This window comes from Coenobita brevimanus, chromosome 63 (assembly GCF_032717465.1).
Source record: "Coenobita brevimanus isolate Jiangsu-jjx chromosome 63, ASM3271746v2, whole genome shotgun sequence".
Classification (NCBI taxonomy): Eukaryota; Metazoa; Arthropoda; class Malacostraca; order Decapoda; family Coenobitidae; genus Coenobita; species Coenobita brevimanus.
In genome coordinates this window covers 37,573,235-37,580,734 of record NC_137016.1, presented here as the reverse complement: position 1 = coordinate 37,580,734, position 7,500 = coordinate 37,573,235, and positions in this window count along the sequence as shown.

The following is a 7,500-nucleotide window of genomic DNA, read 5'->3' as shown; positions in this document are numbered from 1 at the left end:
AGTATCGGTGTACATTGTGAGTGAAACATTTGGGACCACGGAACGAAGGTCACTGAAATATTAATGTCCAACCTAACACACGTTGGTAGCCCTGATGTCGGGAAGTGTCTTATATCGCCAACTAGCAATATCCTCTTGCAAACATATAGCAAATGTTGTTTATATATGAGACGTTGGTATTGTAATGGAAGTCAAATGTTACTGGTAGGTATTGGACCTCCTATGAATCGATACTTTTGTGACCCATGGTATGTATGCATGTACGGTATGCATTGTATGTGTAGCATTGCTCACACCTGACAGGGGCGTGTAGCTGTTCTATACACGTTCAAGTAGGGGTGGGATGGAGTGAGTTACAAAACAGATGGGTAAGGTTGCACTGGGTTAGGCTGGGATGGGATGGGTCAGGTCAGTGATTATTAACCTCGTATGACTGTGCCCCACATCCTGGATAAAAGGCAACCGCTGCGACCCATATCTCCCGACATAATAAACTGAATCATGTATCCAGGTTAATACAGATAATAAATAATCAAATAAACTAGCGATATGACGTGCGTAACATAACCCAACGCTCCTACGGGACAGGCCTTAAAAACAGATAATAAATCTAACATTTAATAATTTCGTGGGTATGTACTCTACGCTGATGCTTAGCTCCAGATCCAGTACCGATCTTGAATTTCGTTTTTTTTTTTTTTTTTTTTTTTTTCTCGGAGGGAGCAATTTGCGGGCCCCTGGCCTTTGGTTCCTTCTTTCTTGCATTAAAAAAAAAAACTATTTACACACACACACACACACACATCCCCAGCTCTCTCTTGATGAGGCGGTCTATATAACCTGCAATTAGCCATGGTGAAAGTTTAAGAGGCTTGTCCTTGTACTTGTTTTGTGAAAAGGGTCACTTGCACTCAATCAGGCACCAGGAGAGAAAGCTTACTAGTGATTAAAAAAAAAGAAATCTCAACTTTCTAAATGTCAAACGTAACCACCTATCTCAACTATTAATTCACTTCGAAACACCAGACTAATTATCACCAGAACTGATGTATCACGAAGAAAGTGTTATAAGAAGTGAAGTTTCCACAGGTACTTTTTCCTATTGCCACACTTATCCTTGCCCTTCTAAAACAGCCTCCAAAATTTCACAAGACGCCCAAATATGTCAAACGTATATAGAAAGGCCAAGCAATGAACAACTAACAGGCCCAGCATCCACCTTAAATGGAACGTAAAGAGAAATTGAAAGGATATTCTCTCTCTCTCTCTCTCTCTCACACACACACACACGCAGTCTTTCATTCTCCATAGCATGCGGTACCGTCCAGCAGGAAATTAAGGGTTCATAAGGACGACATGTAAATCCAGGGAGAAGGGGACTCAGGAGAGGCGACAGGTCTTTTGTTGGCTTTGTACAGGTGCGGAGATAAATACTGATTGACAAGGCGATAATCAACGAGACTATGAGCGATGAATTTTGAAACCCAGCCATGCGATCCTCTGAATCTAACACACTTTCCGGAATAGTGTGTAAGCGTTTCATTTTTCTGAGATTTAAAAAAAATGGAACAATATTACTAACCGCGAGTGTACATGTTTGGGTATGATGGGATGCCAGTGTGCCCCCGGAGTCAGCGTCCACCCCACACGCCAATTATGTCTTTATGGTTAACAGGTTTTTTGCTACGTCCCACACAGGTGAAAGTGACTGCTGAGACAGAGGGATAATTGTACTGTACGTTTAAGATGCTTTACATAACTTCCCTGGTAGTCTGTTTTGCATGACACAGCTTAATCCATTATATATAACTACATTACCTATTTTTGCAGGGGTCAGACAATTATATAAAACTTGGGTCTCCTCCAACTTAAGGGGCTAAATGAAAATAACCACACAGAGCAAAAACGTCTGGAGGCGGGAAGAATGAAATTATATTCTCTGCTCTGTCTTTTTAACACTAATACTGTTTGATTACATAACGTTCTGGGAAATACAAAAGTGCCATATACAAAAACTATATCCTTTTAAGTGTAACTTGGACTAAAATTGCCATCTCTTGACCTTGAAAACTCTTATGTAACAACAGATTAACACGACTAGGATGCTAGTCACGAAGGATTACGGGGAAAGCATGTAGAGCCGCAGTTCTGTCTTTTTCTGCCACTGAGTTACGTGATATGAGGAGCAAAAGGACGCAGTCCTGACGGACCCAGGTTCGAATCCCGGCTGGGGCAGGGAACAGTTTAAGGATTTGAATTTCATTAAATCAGGCTTTACTGATCTACCAGAAGACCCGCCGACATGTCGTAAAAATACCCCCGCTAATACCAATACATCAGTCCTGCATGAGACAGCCCTAGCATGTATTCAATATGGACGGTGGGTGTTAGCGCCCAAGTGGTGACATGTAGAGGTGTATGGTATGTAGGAGGACTGCTGGGCCTTGATAGCAGGCTGTGAAGCCTATGCCCTGAGTCGGACACACACACACACACACACACACACACACACACACACACACACACACACACAAAAAAGGCCAAGTTCAGGTAAAAGGACTATGGTAAGGAAGAGGCGTTGGGGAGCTTCCTATGCCCACCAGAACAAGGCCAAGGGTGCGTCTGTCATTTAGCCTTTGCGAAAAATAAATAAATAAGTAAAAATAATAAAAAAAATGAACTAGAAGAACAAACTCAGTCCAGGTAGAAGAAAACTGGCCTACAAAAACAAGATGAACTTAACCCCTGCGTGAAAAAATGCCAAGAAAAAAAACAAGACGAACAGGTAATCTTTGCTCTTGCCCGAAAAAATGCCGAGAAGAACAAGAACCAGAAATCCCAGCCCATGCGGGGAAAAAAAAAAAAAAACTCAGCTTCCTGTGACTCACGCAAGGGAATAAAATCGTTCAACGTCTGCACGAACAGATACTAGTGTTGTCTTCATCTTGAGTTACTGGTGACATCCTAAACTCTTGGGTTCCTATGACGCACACACAGCTAAATAAAATCACCTGGCGTCAGCAGGAAGAAAATACTAGGGATCCCCGACCATGAGAGGGTTAATGGTACCAGTATTAACATCCTCAAGTTCATTTGGATTGCTCTCAGCTGAATAAAATCGTCTGGTGTTAGCTGGGATGCAATACTAGATCTGTTCGGACCACGAGAGTTAATCAGGAGACAAATATCATCGCCATCCTACCCCAGCTTCCCACTTCCTCTTCCTCATCTCTTCCCCCTTCTCCTTCATTACCTCTCTTCCATCTTTCCCTTCTTCATGCCTTCCCTTTCATTTTCTCCTTATCCTTCATTCTGTACCTTCCATCTCTTCCCCCATTTCCTTCATTCCCTCCTACTATCTCTTCCTTCCTCAATCCTTCCCTCCCGTCTCCTCTTCCTCACGCCTTCCCTACCATCTTCCTCCTCACGCTTTCCCTACCATCTTCCTCCTCATTCCTTCCCTCTCATCTCCCCCTCCTTCATTCCTTTCCTCTACCTCTTCCTTCCATCTCTTCATTTGCCACTTCCGCAATCCTACCCTCCTTTCCTCTGCCATCTTCCAGTCCACCCCCCATTCATTTTTTTCTCTCCACACACACACACACACACACACACACACACACCGGTATGCTAAACACCTGTCAGTTTCCAGACGTCAAATCCACAGTTCATTGAGGGAGGGCCACAACAAAAACTCTTCCTGTCTTCTTAATTAGTCACCACTCTCACTGACTCAACCTGCCCTTCCTCATCGACAGGCAGGGACAAAAATTACCCCAATATTTCATCCCTTGCACTTCACACTTTCCTCTGCTGGATAATATTCCTAGGCTGAGAGGGGCTTGGAATGTTTCTCTGCCCATAGATGATTCTCAATTTTACGATGCCTCAGAAAGAAAAGTGACGGACATGCCCCAAGTGTGAAGATAGCTGCCTATACAAATGTCTCCAATATTCATTAACGTCATCTCCAAACTGTATCACAACCTAATGATGTCTCGCAGAATTAACCAGTCACACTAAAACTGGTTGGTGGGACTGGAATCTTGTCTCGTTAGATCGGCACCCCAGACATGCAAAAATACTAATGAAGGCAACCGCACTCCCTCGCTTTATTTTTCACTTGGGATGATATGCTCGTGAAGTTAGGAAACATTCTTGCATCTCTCCTTTACCGGGTTATGTCTCGGCATGCTAGTTCCATCCCGTACGTTATTTATACAACGGTCGCCGATCTTCAGAGATATTAGTAGCATACAAAAGAATACTAGAATGTAATATGCGTGACAGGTATAGCTAAGGAAGGGGTGCTAGAAAGCTTCTAAAGATAATGAGATCCTTGCTCCTGGGTCCTCCTCGTCTCAGCCTCCCATCAATTTCGCCGCCTCTCATTTCTGACCGGCCAAACCACCACCACACATTCCTCTTCACTACAACCATTACATTTACCTCCGCTCACTCAACACAGATGAATTCGTACACACATTACCTACATAAAGGGAAGGGGGTGGGGAAGTAAAAAAAATAAAATAAAATAAAAAAATAAAAAAAACTAGTACGCCGTGAGTGTTGGTGAGAGTTGAGACAGGGAAGTTACCTTGTCTTATGCTCTGCCCTGCCCCACCCTGCTGCCCTTTGCCTTGCTCTGCCCTGCCCTTGCCAATACTCATCCTTCTGCCTTGTGCTGTTCCACTCTATTTTACTCTTCCCTGCGACACCCACCCCTTTCCCATTCCTCTCTACCCTGTCCTGTTAAGTTTTGCTCTGCTCTGTCATGCCCTGCCCTTCCCTGTACTACTCTCTTCTGCAATGTCACGCTGTCCCACTCATCTGCTCTGCCCTACAACATCCTTTCCTTTTCTGCTCTGCTCTGTTTGACCTGACCACTACAACACTGCTCAGTTTTGTGATGTCACGCCGTGCAGTCCCACCCTAATTTGCTCTGCCCTGTGATGCACCTCCCTGTCTTGTTCAACTCGGAAATGGTAGGTTTGTCCTCCCCTGCCCCGCCCTTTCATCCAACAATTTCCTCGTTCAAAGCAGCATTTTTCTGGGTACATGACTTTTCACTGGTAATACAAACATGAGCTGAAGAAAAGATAAAAATATCCTTATCCACAACTAAATAAATCCAGTTATATTAAAGAACGAAGGACAAACAGCGAGAATGGTGTTTTTATCATTAACGGAAGCACAGAAGTCTGGGAATGAGGTCTTGTGTTGCGTGGGGAAGGGGGTGTGTGTGAAGACAGGTGGGAGAGAGAGAGAGAGAGAGAGAGAGAGAGGGGGGGGGGAGAAAACACACAAGAGTGAAGTTCGAGGAGGGAAGGCAGCAGAGACAAAAGAGAGGACGGGAGGGAGGGTAAATAGAGAGGAGCGAGGAGGGAGAAATTAGAGAGAGAGAGAAGGGGTGGGAGAGGGGGAAGGGGAGGGAAGAGAGGGGTGCAAGGCCACGACCGCCGTGTCTTGCTTTAAATGCCAAGGTGACCGCAGGGCAGGAAGGGGGGGGGGGAGAAACGGAAAAGAGAGGGGAAAAGGAGAATAGGAGAAGAAGGGAGAGAGGGCTAGAGGTGAGAGGGAGAAATGCTAAACGAGAAGAGGAAAATAATAAAAAAGGGGAGATCAAATGGGGAGAGGTTAGAAAAAAAAAATCTGGCAGAGAAAAGGAAAGTGAGTGGGATTAACCGATAAACACAATAATCTAGGCCAGGTTAAGATGACAGTAACCAAGGAGATTCATTTGTCTCATAACTACGGTTCATTGAATTTCACGCATGCACGACTTAGTATTAAAGGTGAGAGTGGTCCAGTTCCATCAGGTGAAAATAAACTGACTACAGGCGTGATGATAATATGTGGTTCTTGTCATTAATGTTGGCTAAGCAATGTGTGGTTCTTGTCAATGTTAGCTAAGCACTTTTACGTCCTCTGCATTACACGTAAAGGTCATGCATCCTCACACCTTTGCCGGCCATGATTAAGTACATTCCGTCCATGGCATTATCAGTCTTTACATCATCCAGGAAAACTGTATGAAACTAAAGTCATATTCAAAGACGCTGTTGAGCCTAAGCTGTATTTGTCTTCACCGCCACTCATGCAGCTATCAAACAATTCAAAGCCGAACTACAGTGAATAACGTGAGAATTGTAAAACAATATTATTTTTAACACTATATCAATGGTATGGAGATCTGTTTGGCGAAAGAATAGCTTAAGATCTTTTATTAATACAGTCCCTGATGCCCAAAGTCTCTACCAGCGAAATTACGTATCAGAGAGGCGGGCAGTTTGGGAGGGTGGTTGGTTTAGTAGTCCATAGGCCTTTGGTTAGTGAGGTTTCTGAGACGTTCTCTGTGTTCAGCCATTCCATTATGACACGAAGGTGGAAGCCATTACAGTGTGTTGAACTTTAAAAAATCCTGATCCACTCTCGGATCCCTTGACGGTCTTGTGTACCAGACTGGAGGATCGATTAGACTGTTAACCATCGGCACTCATTCCCACCCCAAAACTAAGTTCAAAGATCTAAGAATTAAGGTCTGGGATTAGTCCAGTTCCGTCAGGTTACAACTAAGTACAACTGGGCATGAGCAGGATGAAACTTCTGATCGTAAAGGTGCGTCCGTGTGTCCTCGAACATATGTTGTTAACAGAGCTGTCAACATGCTTGGATACATGTATGCAGCAGCATTTAGACAAATGTATGCAAGCATGTTACAACTATGTTTTGAAGTTAATACCAGTACAAGTGATGTGATGTGTGTGTCCAACCAAGACAGACGTGACCCGTTTTTTCCAGCAAGTAAACGCCAACAAGGGCGTCGGTTGGTCTCCTACCCTTAAATGATGGACTACGGTAGCCTTGCCTCGGGCCCCTATACTCCCAAGGGGGTAAAACGGGATTGACATTCATTAGCCATTAATTTTATCATTTAACTCATTTCATCCGGCGATTACCTTGTTTGTGCTACCTTCAGTTTTATTCAGTTTGGGGAGAGGCACCAAACTGTGCAAGGGGTAATGAAGGATAAACTCATGCCTCACCCTGCCGTTGGGAAAGCTTATACCTCGGCGAATAAAATTGTCGAGAAATCGCAACCAGGGTGACTCCAGGTACCAGATAGAATGCGTTAAAAGTTGCGTCTACGGTGCACAGAAAAACGTGGCCCGGAAGTGTGGACCACCACGGAGTGTACCTGGAACAGAGGACGACACAGAAGACCCCGGAAGAGGAATATTAACACAGCACGAGGGAGGGTCCAGCCATAGGGGCAGTGCGGAAAATGGGATCAGACTGACTAGGCGTAAAAGTGAATCAATGACCATAGCGTCTTTACCTTACAGATTCCTTACTCGTTCCAGTTCAGGTGATGGCCAGGTGTAGTCAGAATGGAGGGTCTTTACTCTTCTTACCCTAACTTGGCCTAAAACTGTGCTCTCTCCATCGTAAATGCTGACATGTAACAAATGACTACCACCAGAAAATCATGCTAGTCAC